A 25029-nucleotide genomic window follows, 5' to 3' on the forward strand; every position below is an offset into this window, starting at 1 on the left:
TTCACTGAAGCAAAACGCTCTTCTCCATACTGTAACTTGATCCCACTTCTCCCCCCCCCCCCCACCTTATGCTCCATCTGGTTACAGCCAGCGCATGTGCTGAGTGACAGGCTTTTTAATCAGCTGGTCAGGAGTGCTTGGCATTTTGATGCCCGAGTATCAGGAGTGCCGAACAGTTGGATGCCGGACTATGGGAGTTTTACTGTACTTTGCTATGGATGTGATCATGTCTGTTTAGTGAGGAAAAAGAACCAAGGGAAGCTAAATTCCTAAGCATTGAAGATTCTATTTTCATGGAAGAGCCCCAGATGTTAAAAAAAGGAAGGATAAAATACTAAAATTATTACATAACAGCTGGAGTGTTTCTAAAGAAAATGGTTTTCAATGTTCTGTCAGCCACCAGTTTCCAAAAGATTGTCACTTGGACAACTTTTATAGTATTCTCATGTTGGCAAATAACATGCAGGACCATTGACCACTCCTGCTGAATACAATCTTGACAGATCCTTGGATAGTGTTAAGAAAAATGTCTAATGCTATGCCCTAGTTTTTAATTTACCTAACAGGGGAGGGTTTTTTAAACAACCAGTAACAGGAGGTTTCTAAGAGTCTTTAATTAAAAGAGACAGCCTAGTTCCATAATTCTGCTGTCCATATCTAGCATAGCTGAAAATCTGTGCATGCAAAAAGCTTATAGGGAAAGATCAGGGAGTCACCAAACCTTCCCAGTGGCCATATTTATAACACGTGAAAAGGTAGGAAGTAGGGGAGGTGAGTTGAAAACTTGACAACTCATTGAAAGGGCAAGCTGATATTAGGTGTTTGCGATAAAATCCTCAAACTATATATAAAAGGTCTAGTGGAACCTACTGATGTGTCTCTCCTCAATAAATAAAGACTGTCTGCAATTTCTCTTCTCTCATTATATGGCATAAAGTTCCATTCTAACCGGAAAGATACAAACACCAAGCAACCCAGACTTGGATGGAAATGGCATTCAGATATGTGTGACTGATTACTTTTCTTTATTTGTTAGGAACTCAGTATTAAGTGACAGAATAGTCTGTTAACTAAACCAGACATCTGAAAAAAAACTACACTGAACCTATTGGTGGGGTCGCCATAGTCCAGGATTTTGAATTTGTGACCAATTAAATTATAAAAATGTCATGTTTTAGCGGCATTGGTTAGCAATTACTGATGAGGATTGCCACGTGTTCGGTTTTGAACTTTGAGCTTTCTGTCCGGGAAACAAATTGAGAAAATACCGGACATATAAATGTCCGGTATTTTCTACTTAAGTAAGTTCCATTATTATCATGAGTATCAGTACATAATTGCATACTGCGTGACCATATCTACCAGCCAGGCAGTATGCAACTATGCAGTAGAGAGGAGGGGGGCGGGGCCGGGGTGGGATAGAATCCCCAGGGCCAGACTCGCCCATGCTTTCTGCCGGGATCGTGCGCAGAATGGGCAGCACCCCGGGATCAGTGTGTGCCCAGACCAGCCCCACTCCCCACTGGCCGGTTCTTTTCCCTCCCACTCCTCCCCGCTCCCTGGCAGCTGTTTTCCCCCCGGCCAGACCCACTCCCCCCGACCCTCTCCTGGCTAGCCCTGCTCCCCTCCCGCTGGTCCCCACCCCCATCTGAGATCAAGTGTGTCCGGTATTTTTTAAACCATCTGGTAACCCTAACTGAGTCTTTTATTTTAGTGAGATGAAAATTTACAGAAGGTGGGGGGAATTTTTATGCATTTCATATACCAAAATATCCTGTTTCTCATTCTGATCTAGAAACAAAGAGTAGTCTGTCAAATTCCACTTTCTTTTCCTTCAGATAGAACTTTTTTTTTCTAGGTTTTTCAAGAAAATATACTAGTGAAATAGCCCCAGTAAGAAAACCTTTTACTGATACTCATTTTAAAAATATATTATGTTTTAGTAATTGTTACAAATTTTAATAATGCTTTGGCTGATCTGCTAAGTTTCTTACAGTTTTAAAAAAATATGCAGCATAAAAACTCCTGGATACCTGCTTTATGGGATCATGTTTATATAGATTCTTCACTCTAAATGGTAGTACCATTGGGCACCTCTTCAGAACAGACACTTCAAGCAAAAGAGGTTTGTGCTATTTATGTGGTGAACCAGTACAGCAAATATATCTTGATTTCCACTGTGCCATTTAGATTATGTGCTGTCAAGTTACAGCCATCTTAAGTGCTGTGGGCCGTGTCCTACTGAATGTATGCAGTGTAAGGCATTGAATCTTAATTATAAAACAAGTCTCCTTTCTTCAAAAATCTTTGAGCCAACCTGTTGCCCTGGGGGAGAGAGAGACTCCATCAAAAGTCTCTTGTAATTCCCACCCTAAACTTTCTTGTTGGTTTGTGGGGTTTGCCTCTGGCACCTTTTCCCCAACATCCCATTGTAAAGGGCATGAGACGTCTGCCTTCAACTTTGGTGGATCACTGGAAATCCACAGCACAGACAGCCATCTGAACAGAGGTCTTGTGACCCCACAATTGCTCCAGCCGTATGCATCCCACACTGTGGCAACATGACTGCATTGGATTAGGAATCGTGTCCAGGGTGCCCAGAAAAACTAATAGGGCTTGAGCTGGGGGCTGTTACTTCTCTGGACAAGTTCTGCAGAGCTCAAGGGGAGTTAGTTTGTAAACATCACCTCTCGGCTCGACTCAGCCCTGCCCAGGCTATGCTTCTCTCCAACAAGGACTTGGATCAGAGAGGATTCTGCGAGCTCTTGAAAGGGGGACGGTGTTGTGGGGATGGCCTAGTCCCCATTCTGTGAGGGGATAGAGATGATCTGCACAGGGAGGATCTATCTGACACACCTCAGGATGGCAGAAACTGGCCCTTCATCCCAGTAAGCAATCATAGGGGTTGCAGTTAGGATTGCCAACTTTCTAATAGCACAGAACCGAATACCCTCACCCTACCCCTTTTCCTAGGCTATGCCCTCTGCCAGAGACCATGGCCCCTGCTCAATACATTCTCCCTCCCTTGGTGGCTTGCTGTTACCCCCACCCTCACTCACTTTCACTGGGCTGGCACAGGAAACTGGAATGCGGGAGAGGTTGAGGGCTCTAAATGTGGGTGCAGGCTCTGGGGTGAGGGCAGAAATGATGGGCTCATGGTGCGGGAGAGGACTTTGGGATGGAGTAGAGGATTGGGGTGCAGGAGGGGAAGAGGGCTCTGAGAGCCTCAGAATGAGGGGTTCAAGGTTTGGGAAGGGGCTCTGGACTGGGGAAAAAAGGTTGGCATGCAGAGGGTGAGGGCTCTGGGCAGGGGGCCTGGAATGAAGGATTTGGAGTGTAGGAGGGGCCCTGGGTTAGGTGGGGGTCAGGGAGTTAGGACTCATCATTGGGACAAGGGGTTCCTTGGGTGTCTGCTGGTCAGTTGTGCAGTGAGGCTAAGGCAGGCTCCTTGCCCCTCCTGGCTTCATGCTGCACCCTGGATGCAGCCAACAGATCCAGTGTCTAGTAGGGGGTTAGGAGGGACCACATGCTGCTCTAACCTATGGGCACTGCCCCTCCATTTCCCATTGGCCAGTCCCAGACAATTGAAGTGCAGAGATGGTACTCAGGGATAAGTTAGACTGCAGATTTAAACTGGCAGAGGGAACTCACTTTTTGTTGGCAAGAAAGCAAATTCCAGAAACATAGTTACATTTGCCTCTCTACTTTCTCCTGGCTGGCGGGTTAGCATTCACTAAGGGTATGTCTACACTACAAAGTTAGTTCGAACTAACTTTCATAGGCGCTACACTAGCGCTCCGTTAGTTCGAATTTAATTCGAACTAACAGAGCGCTTAGTTCGAACTAGGTAATCCTCATTCCACGAGGATTAAGCCTAGTTCGAACTAGCTAGTTCGAATTAAGGGGTGTGTAGCCCCTTAATTCGAACTAGTGGGAGGCTAGCCCTCCCCAGCTTTCCCTGGTGGCCACTCTGGCCAACACCAGGGAAACTCTTCTGCCCCCTTCTCGGCCCCGGACCCCTTAAAGGGGCACGGGCTGGCTACGGTGCCCATGCCAGGTGCAAGCCTGCCAGCAGCCAGCCAGCAGACCCTGCACCTGGCACAGATCGAGCCACCCACCCGATGCCCCCCAGCCCTCCCCCTCTTCCCGGGACCAGTCTGGCGGCTCCCGGGAGCTTGCCCGGGACTGCAAGAGGCGGGCACCTGCCTGGGCTAGTGCAGACATCGTGGACCTCATCCACGATCTCCGCACTAGGCACAGGAAAGTGGCCGTCTAGGGCAGGAGAGCTGCCAGCCTGGCCACCCAGGAGCAGGTGTGCATGAAAATCAAGGTGGTCCACTGAGACCCCCAACCCTGAGCCCTGAGCTTACAATGGCCGTCCTGGGTCAGACCAAAGGTCCATCTAGCCCAGTAACCTGTCTGCCGACAGCGGCCAACCCTAGGGACCCTGGAGGGGATGGACCGAAGACAGTGACCAAGCCATTTGTCTTGTGCCATCCCTCTCCAGCCTTCCACAAACCTTGGGCAGGGACACCACTCCTACCCCCTGGCTAATAGCACTCCATGGACCCAACCTCCATGACTTGATCTCACTTCCCTTTAAACTCTGTTCTAGTTCTAGCCTTCACAGCCTCCTGCAGCAAGGAGTTCCACAGGCTGACTCTTTGCTTTGTGAAGAACAACTTTCTGTTACTAGTTTGAAGCCTGCTACTCATTCCTTTCCTTTGGTGTCCTCTAGTCCTTCTTTATGGGAACTAATGAAGAACTTTTCTGTATGCACTCTCTCCACCCAACTCCTGCTTTTAGAGACCTCTATCCTGTCCCCCCTCCGTCTCCTCTTTTCTAAGCTGAAAAGTCCCAGTCTCTTTAGCCTCTTTTCATATGGGACCTATTCCCAACCCTTGATCATTTTAGTTGCCCTCCCCTCTCCCAACCTCTCTCTTCCCCCTCCCACCTCCTTTTCCCAGTCTCCCCCAGTTTTGTTCAATAAAGACAGATTCCATTTTTGAACACAATTGTCCTTTACTTTGTACATCAAGAAGAGGGGCTAGGGAAGGGTAAATGGAAGGAGGTGAGGGAGGAATGGGGTACGCGCCCCCGATGGGGAGGACTGGGCTGGCTCTGCGGGCTTCTGGGGGTGGAAGCTCTCCTGCAGCCCCCCAATTGCCCCCTCTCCCCAGATGGCAGCCTGCGGCAAGTGCAGCTGGTCTGATGGCCGAGTGTTGTGATGTGCCCAGTGTGGGTACTCCGGGCAATCCAAGCCAGGACTTCTTTGCAAGCGGGGCACCCCTGAGAACTGTCTGTCCGGGGTGGGGGTTGGGACCCTTTAAGCACAGCCCTCGGCTAGTCTGAGACAACATCTCCACGCTCTAAGTCCTCCTCTGATGTCCTGCCGGCACTGCTTCCGGCCATCCTTAAGCCTGGTTCAGGGTCCACTTAATGTGGACATGCTAGTTCGAATTAGCAAAATGCTAATTCGAACTAGTTTTTTAGTCTGGATCCGTTAGTTCGAATTAGCTTAGTTCGAATTAACTAATTCGAACTAAGTTAGTTCGAATTAACGTTGTAGTGTAGACGTACCCTAATGGATTAATACACTTGGATTGATCATGTAACCCTATTAAGATTCATATGGTACTTGATTACATGAGTTACTGAGCTCTTCACTTCCATTGATTTCAGCAGGAGTTGATGGCTCAACATCTGGTCGTATTGGGCCATTGTTCAGATAGAATGGGAGTACAGAGCGTCTCCACTATAAGTTGTTCTGGTATACATTTGTTCCACACTAAAGTCATTGATGTTTGTAGGAACAGATGCGTTATAAGTCCTCCCATTCCCCACTATGTCGTGCAAAACACTCCCCCTAATTTGCTTACGTAGAAGTGAGCCACAGGAAAAAAATTCCTCGCTTTAAGTTGTTTTGCTGTAAGTTCAAGTTTTTTGGAATGTATCTTGGACTTATAGTGAGGACGGCCTGTATAGACATGAAATCTAAAATACGTATTTCTGTTAGGATTAGACCTCTCTCCCTACTATTTTGAGTTAGCATGGAGAAGGGCTAAACTCCAATTTCAGGGTTCCTCTCCTCCTTAAATTAACCAGTTTAAGGTACCTGAGGGTTACCCGTGTTAGTCTATAACTTAAAAAAAAGGAACTACTAGTTCTGCAGCACTTTAGAGATCAACATTTTTTGTTAGTCTCTAAGGTGCTGCAGAACTATTTGTTTTTTTCAGATTAAAGTAGTTTCCATGAACTTTGAGAGAACTGTGGGATGTGAACTCTGCACATGAACAGAGTGCACAGAAGGCTAGATTCTGATTTGCCTTGCCAGTGCTTGCCCATGGGGGCCACTAAGCAGGAATGTTTTGGAGGCCACCGCACAATGCATATTAAGGTAGGGGGGCGGGGACATTAAACAATTGCTTAGTTTGCTAACGCCTAATGACCTGCTTGGGACATTAAACAATTGCTTAGTTTGCTAACGCCTAATGCTGGCTCAGTGCTTCTGACCGAAAGGATGGGGCTCAGCAAGACTCAGCCTACAAAGCTGTGCAATTTACAGGAACTGTTGCAACAGTTTTGTGATTCGCTTTCAGATTATGCCAAATTGTATCATATGTGAGTTGGAGGGGAATGTCCCATTGCTGTAAAATCCCTAACCATTTGCTTTTCTTCCTCTTCTCAACTTCCCTTCACCTGCACCATACCTAGCTAAAAACATCTGTTGTATAAGAAGAATAATTTGTTTTCAAATATATTTTGTTTTATATTTAGTCAAGTAATGCCCAGAGGTTGCTGTCAGAACCCTGATCCAAAGGAAGACATAGTCATTGCCCTGTGGAGAAATATGAGAAAAAGTGAGACTTTAAATGTTGATTTTTTTCTTTAAATGTAACAAAGATATCAATAAACTAATGGCATTAATAGTCTAATAATAAAACACTACTATGAGTATTCCAACTTAAATGTCTCCCTATGCTTAAAAGGCCAGACCTGGAACAGGATGGACAAGTAATTACATATACTAATTGACTGATCAAATGGCTGCAACATCCAGTGCAGTGTGTTAGCATAATCTCTAGACATGAATTTCTTCTTTTCACAAATCTGGCTCAAGAATACCAGCTTCAAAACACAGGAAACCCCCAGACATGTCCAGATAATCATCTCTGTGAAGTTTGTTCTTTATCATAAACAAAACCAAGTCTCTAAATGACATGTGCGGGCTGTTTGTTTTGCATGTATGTTGGATAGAGAGTACTTGGAAAAGTTAGAATTTTATGCACTAAGAGTCTGAATCTCTTACCCATTTTACTGTGATTCTGATATTAGTGATGGTAAGTAACTGCACCTTCACTCTCCGCCACATCATTGCCTACTCATCACTGGCAACGGCAGTGAGGAGTGTAAGGAGATTGTGCTGCTATCACCAACACATTCAGGCTATGTCTACACTGAAGTTTTGTGCAAAAACTCATAGAGCAGCCACACTACAAGCACGTTTTTGTGCAAGAAAAAGTACAGTAGATCATCAGAAGACCGGGCTTTTGTGCAAGAGTTATTCCTCTTTTTATGAGGAATAAGCCTTTTTGAGCAAGAGCTCTTAAACAAAAAGGCATGTGTGGACGGACAACAGGGGTTTCTTGCGCAAGAAACTCCTATCGGAAAAAGCACAGGTGCTCTAATGGACATTCTCTTGCGCAAGAACTCTTTGTGGAAGATCTCTTCCGCAAAAAGTTCTTGCGCAAGAAGCTTGTAATGTAGCTGTAGCCTCAGATACATAACAGTGCCTATATTGCTGTACCCACCATAAACTCTGTGCCATAACTCTCTGAGCACTTTGGCAATTTAAAAGGCCTGGGGCTCTTATAGGCTGCTGCTGCTGCAGTAGCAGTGGTGGTGGCTGGGAGCTTTGGCCTCTTTTGGATTTCTGGTCCCCGGGGCAACTGCCCTCCACTCCCCTCCCTCCATTGTCAGGCCTGCATGGAATTCAGAACAGAACCCTTGAGAGCAGCCCAGTGGCTTACCACATTGTCAGAAATATAATTAGAGGAACTGAAAGAAATATAATTAGAAAACTGAGTCTTCAGCCAAACAAACCCCTCTATGCCATATGCAAATTTGACTGGGAAAATGTAAAGCAACTTGGACCCAAAACGTAGACTTAATGAAACAACAATAATAATAATAATTAATAACTGAATTGAAGATTTCAAAGATAGAGATTTAGATCTTTTGCATTACAATTAATGGAACGCAGTGTTGCCAATTCTAGTATTTTTATTATGAGTCTCACAATATTTGGTGTTTTTCTTAAAGCCTCAGTTGCTGGAGTCCAGAAAAATATATTAGAAACTCAATTTCAGGTTTTTAAGAAGTAAGTGTCTAGCCTTTGGGGCTGGGAAGTAAAGCTTGCAAAAACAAAACCTACAGGCACAAACACCAAGGGGAAATAAAAACAACCCAACATTTATTATTTCAAAAAAATGTTCTGACAGTCAAGCCAGTGTCCAGATGGGCAGTGTACATTATTTCATGGGATGACCATACTGTGTCTACATTCTCTGAAAATCTCAAGCTAATTAAAACAACTTGTCATGTTTTCAAATAGCAATGAAAACTGGATTTAACTATTCCCTTGCAATATGAAGGAATGGCTAGGGCACTAGACTGGTACTTGGGAGAACCAGGTTCAGTTCACTGCTGTGCTGCAGGCTTCCTGTTTGGGATCGAACAAGTTTCTCCTCTCATCCGCCTGTTCCAGGTGAGGAGTTTGGAATAAGAGAGGATATCGATACTTTCGGAGATTTCCTTGGAGGTTAGCAACTCAGATGTGGTGCCACTGGAGACCCCATGGATAGTGACCAAAAAACCCTGCTTTTAACAGCACCACATGGATACAATCTGTTTGGGCCTGCACAAGCATGAGCCTGTTTGCCCTGGTCGCCAACCTCTCTAGCTGCAATGTGGGTGCGTACCTCAGAGCATCTGTCATAACCTTCTATCTCCTGTGGTCACAGATGGGGGCCATATGTAATATTTGGTTTATAGCATAACGCTAAATGACCCACAAACAAACTTGGTAACTCAGAGACCTGGAGAGACATCAGTTGCTCCAGCAGGGCTCATGAAGTTTTGCCCACCACCCATTATAATTGAGAGAGTTTTGGGGAGGCCATGGCAAAACAGAATGACAGCGTGGTACAGGGACTCTCCCGGATAAGATGGAACATGCTGGACAGCTCAAGGCTGTGCTGGAGTATTTGGATAAATCCAATGAGCTGTGACAGGCTGTGTGGGGTTAGAGGCCAGTTTGCATGTTTGGCAGGACAGCCAGACTGCAAAAACAGCACGGACCAGCATGCCAATGGCCACGCAGTGCCAGGTGTCTGGTGTTCTTCCCAACTCATCAGTGCACGGACTTGGACCCAAACACATGAGCATGTTTTGCACAGCCTTTTCACCATTCCCCTACTACAGAATCAATTCAAACCAAAATGTTGCTTATTCCTCCACCAGCAGCCACTCAAAGCACTGCCACCTACCAGCACCAGTCTGCTTCACCTCTCATGATCATCCTACAGGTTGGACCTCCCCCGTCCAGCACCCTCGGGACCTAACCGGTTCCGAATGAGGGGATTTGTCAGACCGGGGGAGGTCCCTCCCAAGCTGGCCCCTGCTGTCCTGCTGCCCCTGGCTAGGACTCCAGCCTGGCCCTGCTGCTGCCTGCCTGGCCATGGTTCCCCAGGCTGCACTCCCTACCTGCTGCTGCTGGACCTGAGCTCTGTGGCTGGAGCTCCACAGCTGCAGCCAGGGCTGGAGTTCAGTGGCTGCTGCCGACCCCTATTGCCCCCTCAGCACAGGGAGAAGAACTCTCTACTGTGCTGCATGCCCTTCTGCATCCCCGCCCCCCCCCCATTTGGGGCTCCTAGGTGAGTCGCTGCCCCTTCCTCCCCCCGTCATGCACCTGTCCTATGACCTGACCTCCCTATACCTGGACTTTGTGGTCCAGGAATGTCCCTGGTCCTACCAGTTCATGGATATTGCTGGCCAGAGAGTCCCAGTTAGGGGAGGTACAACCTATGTTGTCACTTGTGACAATGTATGTCAGTCCCTTCCTCCCCAACTGATCTCCTCTGTCCTTCCTTCTCCTCCTGCTCCTCTAAGTATTCCTGTCTAACTCAGACCCCCCCACCTGTCTGCCCACATCTGACCCTACCACACTCACCCTCACTCCAGCCTCTGCTGAAACTGATATTGACATCTGAACAACTTCTCAATTGCCCACTTCTTCTGGGGGTGCATCTGCTGCTCCACAGTTAAACAGTGACAACAGTGGTCATCTGTGCCCTCTGTTTTGGTTGTCCCTCCACCACAACCTTCACATTAGAGAAAGGACAAAGCAGTCATTAATAGGGTTTAGCAAATTTTATCTCTGCATCCTGTGTAGACAATATGCATATAGTTGAAGTACCCCATACTTATTGGGCTTTCTGTTTTTGTATCCTTTCTATTCTCCCTGGGCCTGGGCTTATTGGTTAATCCTGTCAACTACATTCATTTTCCCCACCCCTTGTTGCCTCTGTATCAGAGGCAGCAAGAGGGTAAAGACAGGAGTTGGCTCCCCATAAGCACCAGATCCCACGCAGCCGCCTTAGCATGGATGGTAGGAGGGGCAGGTGGGGCCAGTACATGCTGTAAGCCAGCTTTCAAGCCGGCTCCTGTGGAGCTGCTTCTTCTCCCACCTCCTCCCCCGCGCTGCTGCCTCTGTACCAGAGGCACCAGTGCAGGTGGGGGCCGATACATGTGGGGAGCTGGCTTTTAAGGCTGTTCTCCACTAAGGATGTAAGTGACTAGTCAAATACCCAATAAGCCTAGGTTTATTGGGTAGTCGAGTCACTTCTCGACTAATCACTTCCCCCAGCTGCTGCCTCTATATCAGAGGCACCAAGCAGGGGGAGCAGGAGCTGGTGCTGAGGATAGCTGGCTTAAAAGTCGTTTCTCCCCCCTCACCACCACCTGCTGCGCCTCTGCCTTTGAAATGTACAAGAGCCGTGTGACAGCAAGCACTCCCATTTATCGACTAATCGAGTAGTTGATGTAAATTCCATCGACTACTCAATTAGCTGATTAATCTAAATTTAACATCCCTATTCTCCACGAGTGCTGGCTCCATGGAACCACCTTCCTCCCCATCCGCAGTGGCATGGGGGAAGGGGGGCAGGGAAGGTGTTCTATGAAATACAGGCACAGCCCCTGACTGAGGGGAGATCAGGCCCCCTGTGGACAGGGGCCGCTGCCATGAAGCAGCCCCTCTCTGGCTCCCCTCACGACCAGCTCCCACCTGCTACTCTGACACAGAGGCAGTAGCACAGAGTGGCAGGTGGCTCCCCCGATGTGAGGCCAGGAGCGCACTGGCTGTCAGGCCACTGGGACTATCGAATAATCGTGTAACTGATAATATTTTGTGTAGTTACAAGATTATTCAATGACACAGTAACTAACATCCCTAGTGGATGGTAGTATGTTCCTACTGCTATGCTCTTATTATTTAAGCATGGAATTTCTATCCCTAGAAATTTATGATACAGTTTAATTCATTGAAGATTTTCTCTGTTTTTGACTCCACGCTTTCTTTCACATATACTATCACTCCTTACTCAGCACAACCTATTCTGTCATTCCTGTATATTTTGTACCATTGATTGTCATCATTCCACCATGTTTCTGTGATGTCTAGTTGTAGTGAGCAGGGGTGACTGCTCACTGACCCCAAGGGGATGACCCCTTTCTGAGCCTGGGTGGCCTAGCTGGGTCCTGCCTCTTTAACTCCATGGAAGCCAAGGGCTGGGGCAGGGAGATAAAAGCCCAGCCCAGGAGCTTAGTAAGGTCTCAGCTGCTGGAGGAAGCAGTGGTCTGTCCTGAGCTCCCAACCCAGGAGGTCCCGGAGCACCTTGCAGAGGCTGAGGGCTGGCCTGTACTGCCAGGCCCTTCCTCTGAAGAGGAGACCATCTATACCCTGCAAAAGGGTTCAGACTACCACAACCCCAAGGATCAGCAGCCAGCATGGAACCAGGTAGATGCGGTGGGGGAGTTAGGAAGTGGCCCAGGGGAAGCCAGCGACTGTCAGGCTGATCTTATAACATTGCAGAATATGTCAGCGTGTTGCAGGCTGGATCCACACTGACCCCAGGGCTGCCACTGTTAGGGTATCCCCCCACCACACATCCCAGGTGGCAGTCTTCCCCCTCCCCACTCATGCCTGGGGACCTGTTTTTGTTTGCCTGCACTGCCCTGAACCAGGGCCTGGGCCTTAATAACTGGAACTGAATTTGTTGGACTGCCCACCCTGAACCAGGGCCTGGGCTTATTGGCTGTGGGACAGTGGTCGTATCGCTGCCTACCCTGATCTTAGGGTCCTCAGTTTGGCTGGAGCTACTAGATCAATACTTACAAGCCTGAGCACAGGCCAGGGACCCAGGACTCAAGCAGCTGGCTTACACTAGTATATCAGCATCCTCATCTAATACCAAGAACTCAAATTCCCCTTTAGTATTTATACTTCTGGCATTTGTACATAAACACTTACTTACCTGTCTGCTTTCATGTGATATAATTGAATGGGACTCTCTCTTTCATTTGACTATTTCTCTTCAGTTCCTACTTATATTTTATCAACTTCTATCCTCTCCTCTTTGCTACGATATAGGCTAACCCTTACATAAATCCTTGATGTGGAATGGCTGAGTGAACCATGTACTCCTCCATAGATGTTGGCTTTTCCCCAGCATGTAGTTAAAAACTCCTCTGATCTTTTTAATTTTACATGCCAGCAATCTGGTTTCCTTTTGGTTTACATGGAGCCCATCTTTCCTGTGTAGGTTCCTTTATTGCCCAAAATGTTCATCATAAACCTAAATCCCTCCTCTTTACACCATTGTCTCATTGATACTTTTAGACCCTGCAGTTCTATCTAACTGGCCTTGGATGTAGAACTGGAATCAGTTTCAGAGAAAGCTACACTGTAGCACAGTTGAAGACAAAAGTGGAACAACTTTCATCCACCAGCAGCTGCCACTATTACTGAATTTTTAAATTGGCAGTCAAATATGACTGTAAGCCCCTTGTAGGGCTCTGACTTATTCCTCTGAGGAGTACTGCACAGTCAGCGTTTGACAGTGGAGTGGAGTCCTTTGTATCAGCACAAAGTGTTGCCTTGAAGAAGAAACAGTTGCTTGCTCTTGCAGCCTGTTGGTCCTCCCTTTTTCTCCAGCCAAAGCAATACTGAATGACTGGCAGGGAGCAAATAACAGAAGGAAAAACAGGCTCCAGTTTTGGAATAGGCAGAGAGAAGGATGAACAGGAGCTCTTGACAGCCCTTTGGCCATATCCAACTTCCCCCACCCTCTTCACTAGGCTCCTGTCAGTAGAACCCAGTCCAGATACAACATTTGTATCCACATCCATATCTGCAAAAATGAACATGGATGTCCACAGCTATGGATACACGCTGTGGATATAAAGAAGATATTCATGGATTTGCAGGGCTCTCCCTATCAGCAGTTTTTATTTTAGGTGAAGAGAAGAGGCAAAGGGGCTCCAGAGCAAAGACTGCATACTTGTGGGATGACCAGCTGAGATGCACATGCAGATCAGCATTTGCACTGTGGCAGCTGCTGTAAGTACCCCAGGGAATGTTCCTGAAATCATGACCTAAGCAGTTAGTCAAAGAGCCCTCAGGAGGATGACAGTTGAGATGCTGGATTCAGTTTTATGTTGGGTTTAGAAGCCTCGGAATTTGGCATCAAATTGCTGCATTGGCCTGTGCATTTGCAAGACTCGCTCAGCTTGTTATTGTCTCACTAGGATTCCTAAAAATAGTTTAAGACTGCTTCTCGTCATTGACTGCACCTGCCCACTTGGCAGTATGGGGTTGAAACGTAAGAGGAGCTCTCAGAACAATTAACTGAGCATTCATTTTCTAGCAGGACCACACAAGTCCCCAGGTACACAGGAGTACCACCAGCTGAGGCTGTAGCAAGTGATTACTGGAAAACTCATTGAATTTGTTTTTCATATTTTGATTTTTCCCCTTTTTGCCCTCTTGCTCTACTTCTCCCCCAACAGAGGGCTCCAGATGGGGCACCAGAAGTGTCCCAGGATCTCTCCCACACGGCTGTTTGTACTCTGGAATTTCAGCTTTCGTATAAATAGTCTCCAGTTGTTATGATTTCAGAGAAAATCATGACACTATGCACTGGCCTGAAAACATGATGTACGCTCCCCATCTGGAAACTGTCTTGGCTGTCATAACAGGTAAGAGAGAAATCATCCCTATCTGATTTAACTGGAAGATCTGCTACAACTTGTGTGCTAGTTGGCAGGCCCTCTCAGAGAATGACAGAGGCCTGGGCCATCTTGAATTTAGGGGCTGCAGCCCCAGGACATATCTAATTTCTCATCCATAGGGTCAAATTATAACCAAAAGAGTATCAGAAAATGAATACTTGAGACATTTATTTATTAACAATTACATCATTATACCATTAGAAACAAGATTCTGGGATGCATTAACAGGAGTGTTGTGAGCAGGACACACGATGTAATTCTTCTGCTCTACTCTGCACTGATTAGGCCTCAGTTGGAGTATTGTGTCCAGTTCTGGGCACCACACTTCAAGAAAGAAATGGAAAAATTGGAGAAGGTCCAGAGAAAAGCAACAAAAATTATTAAAGGCCTAGAAAATATGAGCTAAGAGGGAAGACTGAAAGAACTAGGCTTGTTTAGTTTAGAAAAGAGAAGACTGAGAGGGGACATGATAGCAGTTTTCAGATATCTAAAAGGGTGTGACCAAGAGGGAGAACAATTGTTCTCTTTGGCCTCTAATGATAGGACAAGAAGGAATGAGCTTAAATTGCAACAAGGGAGGTTTAGGCTGGACATTAGGAAAAGCTTCCTAACTGTCAAGGTGGTTAAATACAGGAATAAATTGCCTAGAGAGATTGTTGAATCTCCATCATTGGAGATATTTAAGAGCAGGTTGGATAGATGTCTATCAGGGATGATCTAGACCAGGCATGTCAAATTCGAAGCCTACTGAGGGCCGCACAAATGAAAACTGATAGCTTTCAGGGCTTCAGGACCACCTAGGGATCCCAGATGGTTTGACCAAAAAATTTGTTGAGCGCAAAAAAAAACATTTTAGGTGCCAGGTGGAAGGCACCAATACCAGACACCTGGCAACCCTAGGGCCACCAAAGAAAATCTACTTTGTTGGAAAGTCATAGCTATTTATTATTATAGATTATGTATTAGGTATGTTTTATAATATTACAATAATTTGATGTGTAAAATTGTTTGCTCATATTAAATAATTTTAAAATTAATTTTATATAATTTTTAATGTAAATATAAATGTAGGATTCTTAAAAAAAAAATTGATATATAACTTGTTTTGTTGAAATAAAAACAAGTGCAGACCATGGTTAATCAAATAGAACAGGCTTCTGTGAAAATTTCAGATACTTTGTAAGTTTGAGATTTTGCATAAAGATATAATTATTCATGCAATTGCAAAAAAATTGACATAAAATTAATATACGTTTTGTGATTTTTATTTTGGAATAAATAAAAACCAAAATAACCCCTTGCTCTCCCCCAAAGTCAGGCACTCCCATACCCCCACTGTAACCCAATCCTCCCCTCTGCTCCCCCAGAGGCAGCCCCCCCGACCTAATGCCTCCTCCCTCCCCCATAGCCAGGCACCCCCAACCTAATGCCTCTCCCCTTCAATTATAAAAATCATTTGGAATATAAATACAGTAGACTTCCAATAATCCGGCACCTTTTGGACCTAGGTGGTGCTGGATTATCAGATTTGCCGGGGAATCAGGAGGTCCGGTACAGCTGCACGGCTAAACACCTGGCCAGGATACAATCTCCCTCCCTCTCCCCTCCTCTTTCCCCTTCACTGAAGCAAAATGCTCTTCTCCATACTGTAACGAACCCACTCCCCTTCCTTCCCCCCCAACCTTCTGCTCCGTCTGGTTACAGCCAGCACGTGTGCTGGGTGGCAGGCTTTTTAATCAGCTGGTCAGGTGCACTTGGCATTTTGATGCCGGAGTATCGGGAGTGCAGAACGGGTGGATGCCTGTGTGATGGCGCATTGGGGTTTTCCCGTCTCCTGCACCCCCGAAATGGCACGGACAGACTCCACCAGCCAGTAGAATAGAGGGAGTTTATTGCCTCTCCAGGATACAGCACAGATGGTTACAGGGTAGGCCTACGATGCCTCAGCCCCCCTTGATATGGGGGGGGCTCTAGGCTCCTAAATCCCAGCCTGTTGCCTAGGCTGCTTCCTCCATGATACCAGACAGAGACTAACCAACTCTCCTCCAGCCCTGCCCGCCAGCCAGGGGCGGCATTCCACCTTCCTTTGTTTCTCTCCCTGGGGGGTAGCTAGTCAGACAGGTTGAGAGATCCCTTTTGCATAATAACTCATCCCCTGCCCTGCTGGGCCATGCTGCAGCCAGCAAGTTACCCCCCACTATGTCACAGCCGGACTATCGGAGTTTTACTGTACTAGATTTTCATTTCAGTGTATAGTACATAGAGCAGTCCAAACAAGTAATCTGTATGGGTATGTCTACACTACAGCACTAATTCGAACTAACTTAATTCGAATTAGTTAATTCGAACTAAGCTCATTCGAATTAGCACAGCTAGACTTAAAAACTAGTTCGAATTAGCGTTTTGCTAATTCGAACTAGCATGTCCACACAGAGTGGACCCTGAACAGAGGTTAAGGATGGCCGGAAGCAGTGCTGGCAGGGCATCAGATGAGGACTTAGAGCGTGAAGCTGCTGTCTCAGGCTAGCCGAGGGCTGCGCTTAAAGGGACCCGACCCACACCCCGGACAGACAGTTCTCAGGGGTTCCCCGCTTGCAAAGCAGTCCTGGCTTGGAGTGCCCTGAGTGCCCACACGTGGAACATCACAGCACTTGGCCATCACCCCGGCTGCACTTGCCACAGGCTGCCATCGGGGGGGATGGGGCAATCGGGGGGCTGCAGGAGAACTTCCACCCCGAGAAGCCTGCAGAGCCAGCCCAGTCCTCCCCATCAGGAGCTCGTACCCCATTCCTCCCTCACCTCCTTCCACTTACCCTTCCCTAGCCCCCCTTCCTGATGTACAAAATAAAGAAAACGTGTGTTCAAAAATAGAATCTCTCTTTATTGAACAAAACTCGGGGAGACAGGGAAAAAGAGGTGGGAGAGGGGAAGAGAGAGAGTGGGAGAGGGGAAGGCAACTAAAACGATCAGGGGTTTGGAACAGGTCCCATATGAAGAGAGGCTAAAGAGACTGGGACTTTTCACCTTAGAGGAGACGGAGGGGGGATATGATAGAAGTCTATAAAAGCAAGAGTGGTGTGGAGAGGGTGCATAAAGAAAAGTTCTCTATTAGTTCCCATAATAGAAGGACTAGAGGACACCAAAGGAAAGGAATGGGTAGCAGGCTTCAAACTAGTAACAGAAAGTTTTTCTTCACAAAGCAAAGAGTCAACCTGTGGAACTCCTTGCTGCAGGCGGCTGTGAAGGCTAGAACTAGAACAGAGTTTAAAGAGAAGTTAGATCAAGTCATGGAGGTTGGGTCCATGGAGTGGTATTAGCCAGGGGGTAGAAATGGTGTCCCTGCCCAAAGTTTGTGGAAGGCTGGAGATGGATGGCACAAGACAAATGGCTTGGTCACTGTCTTTGGTCCATCCCCTCCAGGGTACCTAGGGTTGGCTGCTGTCGGCAGACAGGCTACTGGGCTAGATGGACCTTTGGTCTGACCCAGGACGGCCATTGTAAGCTCAGGGCTCAGGGTCGGGGGTCTCAGTGGACCACCTTGATTTTCATGCACACCTGCTCCTGGGTGGCCAGGCTGGCAGCTCTCCTGCCCTAGACGGCCACTTTCCTGTGCCTAGTGCGGAGTTCATGGACAAGGTCCACAATGTCTGCACTAGACCAGGCGGGTGCCCGCCTCTTGCGGTCCTGGCCAGGCTCCCGAGAGCTGCCAGCCTGGTCCCGGGAAGAGGCGGAGGGCTGGGGGGCATTGGGTGGCTGGCTTATGGCGTGCCAGGTGCAGGGTCTGCTGGCTGGGTGCTGGCAGGCTTGCACCTGGCACGGGCACCGTAGCCAGCCCGTGCCCCTTTAAGGGCTCCGGGGCCGGGAGGGGGGCATACGAGTTTCCCTGGTGGTGCCCAGAGTGGCCACCAGGGAAAGCTGGGGAGGGCTAGCCTCCCACTAGTTCAAATTAAGGGGTTACACAGCCCTTAATTCGAACTAATAAGTTCGAACTAGGCTTAGTCCTCGTGCAATGAGATTTACCTAGTTTGAACTAAGCACTCCGCTAGTTCAAATTAAGTTCGAACTAGCGGAGCGCTAGTGTAGCGCTTATGAAAGTTAATTCGAACTAACGTCTGTTAGTTCGAATTAACTTTGTAGTGTAAACATACCCTATGAAATTTTAGTTCATATTGACTGGGGTTATCAGTCAGGATTGGGGTTATCCTAATGGCTTCCTGACAGGTCCTCTACTCTGTCAATGATCAACTTTCGGCTGCATGCATGCATGCGTTTTGCATCGGTTTATCGCATCAACTATACACAATTAGTTAACATGAGAGATTCCCAGGGTATGTCTACACTGCAAAGTTAATTTGAACTAACAGCCATTAGTTCGAATTAACTTTTAGAGGCGCTACACATGCAAACCGCAAGTTCAAACTTAATCTGAACTAGCGAAGGGCTTAATTCGAACTAGGTAAACCTCATTCTATGAGGACTAACACCTAGTTCGAATTAAGGGCTGTGTAGCCACTTAATTCGAACTAGGGGGAGGCTAGCCTTTCCAGCTTGTCCTGGTGGCCACTCTGGGCACAACCAGGGAAACTCTTCTGCCCCCCTCCCGGCCCCGGAGCCCTTAAAGGGGCACGGTCTGGCTACGGTGCTCATGCCAGTTGCAAGCCTGCCAGCACCCAGCCAGCAGATCCTGCACCTGGCACAGGATGAGCCAGCCACGCAGTGCCACCCAGCCCTCCCCCTCTTCCCGGGACCAGGCTGGCGGCTCACAGGAGCCTGCCCGGGGCTGCAAGAGGTGGGCACCCGCCTGGTCTAGTACGGAGATCATGGACCTCATCGAGGTTTGGGGGGAAGCTTCCAACGTCCACGATCTCCACACTAGCCACAGGAATGCGGCTGTCTACAGCTGCATGGCTGACAGCCTGGCCACCAGAGGACACATGAGGACCCGGGAGCAGGTCCGCTGCAAGGTCAAGGACCTGAAGCAGTCCTACTCCAGGGCCTCCCAGCCAGGGGCCAACCCAGAGGTCTGCCCCCACTTTGAGGCCCTGGACCGCATCCTGGGGGCTCACGCTGTCCGTGCCCCCCGGGTGGTGATCGACCCCAGGGCAGAGGGACCCATCCTGGACAAGGAGGAGGAGGACGCCGAGAGCCAGGAGTCTGCCCAGGACCTCCAAGGCACCCCAAATAGCACATCGGCTGTGTCGTCCGAGGCCGGGGAGGGCTCCGCATGTGAGTGCCATCATGCTCCCCTTATGTGTATGGAGGGTGTGGGGGAAGAGGGAGCCCAGGGACTGTGCACCTGGGCCTTGCCCACCATGGAGCAGCAGCTGGGTGTCATGCGGGGGCCCTGGACCGTTCCCCACATGCCAACCTCACCTTGCTGAGGCAGGCTGGGTTTCACCCACCATGTCCCCAGGGAGAACTGATCGCTGCTCTAGTTTCACCACAGCCGCAGCACCTGGGACTGCAGGGCGCACCAGCCCACCTGCAACAGCCACCCGCACCCGGGCCAGCAGGCTCACCAGGAACCTGGAGGAGTACCAGCGGCGGCACCTGCAGAGCTCAAGGAAGGTGTCCTTTTTCATCCTGAAGTTCTGGGTCCACTGTCTGTCTCCCCAGCGCTGCAGGACGATGCGGTCCCACCAGTCGCTGCTGGTGTCCAGACACCAGATGCGGCAGGGCACGCTGGCGTCCGGGTGCTGCTGCTGCTCCTCCACAAACCCCGGGGAGGCCAGGGGGAGAGTCAGAGGGCTGATGTGCACCAGGTGATGCAAGGCATCCTCTACCCATTGTTGGCAGGCTTGCAGCAGCAAGTCCAAAAACTGGAGCAGCATGCCCACGGTGAGCTCTGGCTCCATGTTGCCAACTGTGGCAGCGTCCCCAATGGGAAGCACCAACACAGGCAGGCGGAGAGAAAAACGCTTTGCTGTCCCTCGGCGAGGTAGGCAAGCAAGTGGAAAAGCTGAGAACCGATTGTCCAGGGGAGTCCCTTTAAGCACGAGCCTCAGATAGCCCCACACAGCAGCCACACAAAGCAACTACTGACCTGATGCCCTGCTGGAACCGGTTTCAGCTGCCCTTAAATGCGACCCAGCGTCCAGTCAGTGTGGACGCGCTAGTTTGAATTTGCAAAATTCTAATTCGAATTAGTTTTTAAGTCTAGATGCACTAATTAGCTTAGTGTTCTCTCTAAGGCTATGTCTACACTCGCGGCTTCTTGTGCAAGTACAGCCATTCTTGTGCAAGAACCCACAGGGCTTCCACACTGTCCACCTGCTCTTGCACAAGAGCATTTACAGTACAGCATGGTAAGACAGGGCATCTTGCACAAGAGCTACACTCTTTTCTAACAGGTATAAGCTCTCTTGCGCATGAGGGCAGTGTGGATGCTTGGCAGGGATTTCTTGCACAAGAAACCCCTATGGCTAAAATGGCCATCGGAGCTTTCTTGGGCAAGAGAGTGTCCACACTGCCATGGATGCTCTTGTGCAAAAGCACAGCTCGCACATGGCAGTGTGGACATGTTCTTGCACAAGACTTCTTGTGCAAGAAACCACCAGTGTAGACATAGCCTAAGGCTGTGTCTACACTGACAAGTTATTCCAGAAAATCAGCCGCTTTTCTGGAAAAACTTGCCAGCTGTCTACACTGGCCGCTTGAATTTCCGGAAAAGCACTGATGATCTAATGTAAAATCATCAGTGCTTTTCCGGAAAATCTATACTGCTCCTGTTCGGGCAAAAGTCTTTTTCCAGAAAACTGTTCCGGAAAACGGCCCATTTAGACAGCACAGTAGTGTTTTCCGCAAAAAAGCCCTGATCGCGAAAATGACGATTGGGGCTTTTTTGCAGAAAATCGCGTCTAGATTGGCCACGGACGCTTTTGGCAGGACGCTTTTCCGGAAAAGCGTCCTGCCAATCTAAACGTGCTTTTCCGGAAATACTTTTAACGGAAAACTTTTTCCGTTAAAAGCATTTCCGGAAAATCATGCCAGTGTAGACGTAGCCTAAGAGTTTCCTCCCATGAGCAGAATGAATTTTGTGTTGTGTACCTGTACTGAGTTCATGTGGCATGTTTGGATGTGCCACTGTGGCACCCAAGTTATTAATAAATATTTTTAAACCTTTACCTTTTCTCTCTGCTGTCATGTCTCCTCCCCTTGTTCCATCAGCTCCCCGGTGCCTGCTGCTCCTCGCCCTCCTCTGCTGTCCTGACTCCTGCCCTTCTCACAGCCCTCCTGCAACCTGCCCCCCGTTACCAGCCCTTCTCTCCTCCTTGTGCCCACTCTTTGCGAACAGGAACAGCTAACAGGGAGTTTGGAGAGAGAGTTCTCCAGGTAAAAGAGGAGTAAAAACAGGACCCTTGTGGTAAGTGGCTGTCTGGAGTCTGTGTTAGTGTAGGTGGGGAGTTATTTGCTGTGTGCTGAGCTTGTGTTTGTCTGGTTGGTTGGTTGGTTGGTTTGTTTGAAGGAGCTTCTAAAAGGTTTGAAATCTAGAAGCCTCTGTTAATTGGCTGAGCCTCAGTCAGGGGGAGGGGCTACCAGAACTATATAAGCCTGTGACTCAGCGACCAAGGAGCTTGCGAACAGGAACAGCTAACAGGGAGTTTGGAGAGGGAGTTTAGAGGGCCCTAGTGACTTCTGACCTTCTTTAAAACATAACTCTTATAATAATCTATATTCCAGAGGTTTAAAAAGAATCCCAATTTATACTTAAACTTATTCATTAGAAAAATGGAGACAGAAGCCCAGCAGCAGAATGGGGGCTATCCTGTTTATTGCATCGAGTGTAACATGTATGATTACCTGCCCTGTGGGCGGGTGGCATATGTGTACACCCATTGCAAGGAGCTCCTGACTTTCAGAGACCGAGTTCGGGCTTTGGAAGTCAAGGTGGCTGAACTGGAGGAGCTAAGGGAGGTAGAGAGATATGCTGATGAGACTTTCCGGGACACTGTAGTACTGTCCCACCTCCAGTCTGAGAGCCCCAGTGCTCTTAAGAGGATGAAAGTCTCAAGGGAACAGAGCATTCAAAGGGAGCAGAAGGAAACCATCCCGTAGTTGGGACCCTCCTCCCAGAGGATGTTGCGGTATCCTCTCGCACGGAGGATACCTCTGAGGGGGAGGGAATGCCAGTTAGGAAGAGGCAGGTGTTAGTAGTGGGTGATTTGATCGTTAGAAACATAGATAGTTGGGTTTGTGATGACTGGGAGAACCGTATGGTCACTTGCCTGCCTGGTGCGAAGGTTGCGGATCTCTTGAGGCATCTAGATAGACTTATGTGTAGTGCTGGGGAGGAGCCGGTGGTTGTGGTACATGTTAGGTACCAATGATGTAGGGGAGGGTAGGAGAGATGTCCTGGAGGCCAAATTTAGGCTGCTAGGAAAGAGACTGAAATCCAGGACCTCTATGGTGGCATTCTCGGAAATGCTTCCAGTTCCACGCACAGGGCCAGGTAGGCAGGCAGAGCTTCAGAGTCTCAATGCGTGAATGAGACAATGGTATAGGGAAGAGGGGTTTGGATTTATTAGGAACTGGGGACACTTTTGGGAGAGGGGGATCCTATACAGGAAGGATGGGCTCTACCTAAACCAGGGTGGAACCAGACTGCTGGCACTAAACGTTAAAAGGGCCGTAGAGCAGTTTTTAAACTAAGAGATGGAGGAAAGCTGATTGGTGCGGAGATGCACGTAAATCGGAGGGAGACTTCTCTTAGAGGAGAATCCATTGATAGAGATTCTCTAAGCTGTAGTCAGAAAGAGAGGAGGGGAGAGGGTAAACCATGGGCCAGAGCAGACAAACAACCGCATTCAAAGGAATCCAATGCATCAGGAAAGGGCAGACAAATAAGCAGTGGCAAAATTTTAAAGTGCTTCTACACAAATGCTAGGAGTCTGACTAATAAGATGGGTGAACTAGAGTACCTAGTATTAAATGAGGAGATTGACATAATAGGCATCACTGAAACCTGGTGGAATGAGGAAAATCTGTGGGACACAATCATACCGGGATATAAAATATATAGAAAGGACAGAGCAGGCCGCGTGGGTGGCGGAGTGGCACTGTATGTGAAAGATAATGTAGAATCAAATGAAATAAAAATATTAAGTGAATCAACATGTTCAATAGAATCGCTACGGATAGTAATTCCATGCTCCAATAATAAGAAATTAGCAGTAGGGATATATTACCGACCACCTGACCAGGACAGCGATACTGACATTGAAATGCTGAGGGAGTTTAGAGAGGCTACCAAAATAAAGAACTCTATAATAATGGGGGATTTTAATTACCCCCATATTGACTGGATACATGTCACCTCAGGAAGAGAAGCGGAGATAAAATTTCTCAATGGCTTAAATGACTGCTTCTTGGAGCAGCTGAGCAGAACCCACAAGGAGAGAGGCAATTCTCGATTTAGTCCTGAGTGGAGCGCAGGATCAGGTCTAGGAAACAACCGTTACAGGACCGCTTGGGAATAGTGACCATAACATAATAACATTCAACATTCCTGTGGTGGGAAGAACACCTCAGCAGTCCAGCACCCTGGCATTTAATTTCAAAAAGGGGAATTACACAAAAATGAGGAGGTTAGTTAAACAGAAATTAAAAGGCACAGTGACTAGAGCCAAATCCCTGAAAGCTGCATGGAAACTTTTTAAAGACACCATAATAGAGGACCAACTTAAATGTATACCCCAAATTAAAAAACATAGCAAGAGACCTAAAAAAGAGTCACTGTGGCTTAACCACCATGTAAAAGAAGCAGTGAGGGACAAAAAAGTATCTTTTAAGAAGTGGAAGTCCAATCCTAGTGAAATAAATAGAAAGGAACATAAACACTGTCAAATCAAGTGTAAAAATGTAATAAGAAAAGCAAAAAAAGATTTTGAGGAATAGCTAGCCAAAAACTTAAAAAGAAATAACAAAATGTTTTTTAAGTACATTAGAAGCAGGAAGCCTGCTAAAAAACCTGTGGGTCCCCTAGATGATCGAACTATAAAAGGAGCAATCAAGGACGATAAAGCCATTGCAGAGAAACTAAATGATTTCTTTGCTTCAGTCTTCACGGCTGAGAACGTTGGGGAGATTCCCAAATCTGCACCGTCATTTGTGGGTGATGAATCTGAGGAACTGTCCCGGATTGAAGTGTCATTAGAGGAGGTTTTGGAACAAATAGAAAAACTTAATGTTAACAAATCTCTGGGACCGGATGGCATTCATCCAAGGGTTCTAAAATAACTCAAATGGGAAATTGCTGAACTATTATATGTTGTTTGTAACCTATCCTTTAAATCGGCTTCCGTACCTAATGACTGGAAGGTAGCTAACGTGACACCAATATTTAAAAAGGGCTCTAGAGGCGATCCGGGCAACTACAGACCAGTAAGTCTAACTTCAGTACCGGGAAAATTAGTCAAAACAATAGTAAAGAATAAAATTGTGGAGCATGTAGAAGAACATAATTTGTTGGACAAAAGTCAACATGGTTTCTGTAAAGGGAAATCATGTCTTACTAATCTATTAGAGTTCTTTGAAGGGATTAACAAACATGCAGACAAGGGGGATCCAGTAGATATAGTATACTTAGATTTTCAGAAAGCCTTTGACAAGGTCCCTCACCAAAGGCTCTTGTGTAAATTACATGGCCATGGGATAAGAGGAAAGGTCCTTTCATGGATT

At 47.6% G+C, this 25029-nt stretch overlaps 1 long non-coding RNA gene across 2 annotated transcripts in view; it reads right to left on the reverse strand.

Annotated features, from left to right (window-relative positions):
• LOC142830410 (uncharacterized) overlaps window positions 1–25029 on the reverse strand; it is a 51061-nt gene that overhangs the window by 22070 nt on the left and 3962 nt on the right. Inside the window, exons 2-3 of one of the 2 annotated variants that reach the window (XR_012905627.1) lie at window positions 10232–10382; window positions 4980–6838 (exon numbers count right to left, since the gene is read on the reverse strand). The exons of the other annotated variant lie outside the window; for it this stretch is intronic. This is a non-coding gene — a long non-coding RNA (uncharacterized LOC142830410). Of the gene's footprint in view, window positions 1–4979; window positions 6839–10231; window positions 10383–25029 lie in introns of those variants that run through there. 2 annotated transcript variants of the gene reach the window in all.

This window comes from Pelodiscus sinensis, chromosome 8, assembly GCF_049634645.1.
Source record: "Pelodiscus sinensis isolate JC-2024 chromosome 8, ASM4963464v1, whole genome shotgun sequence".
Lineage (NCBI taxonomy): Eukaryota > Metazoa > Chordata > Testudines > Trionychidae > Pelodiscus > Pelodiscus sinensis.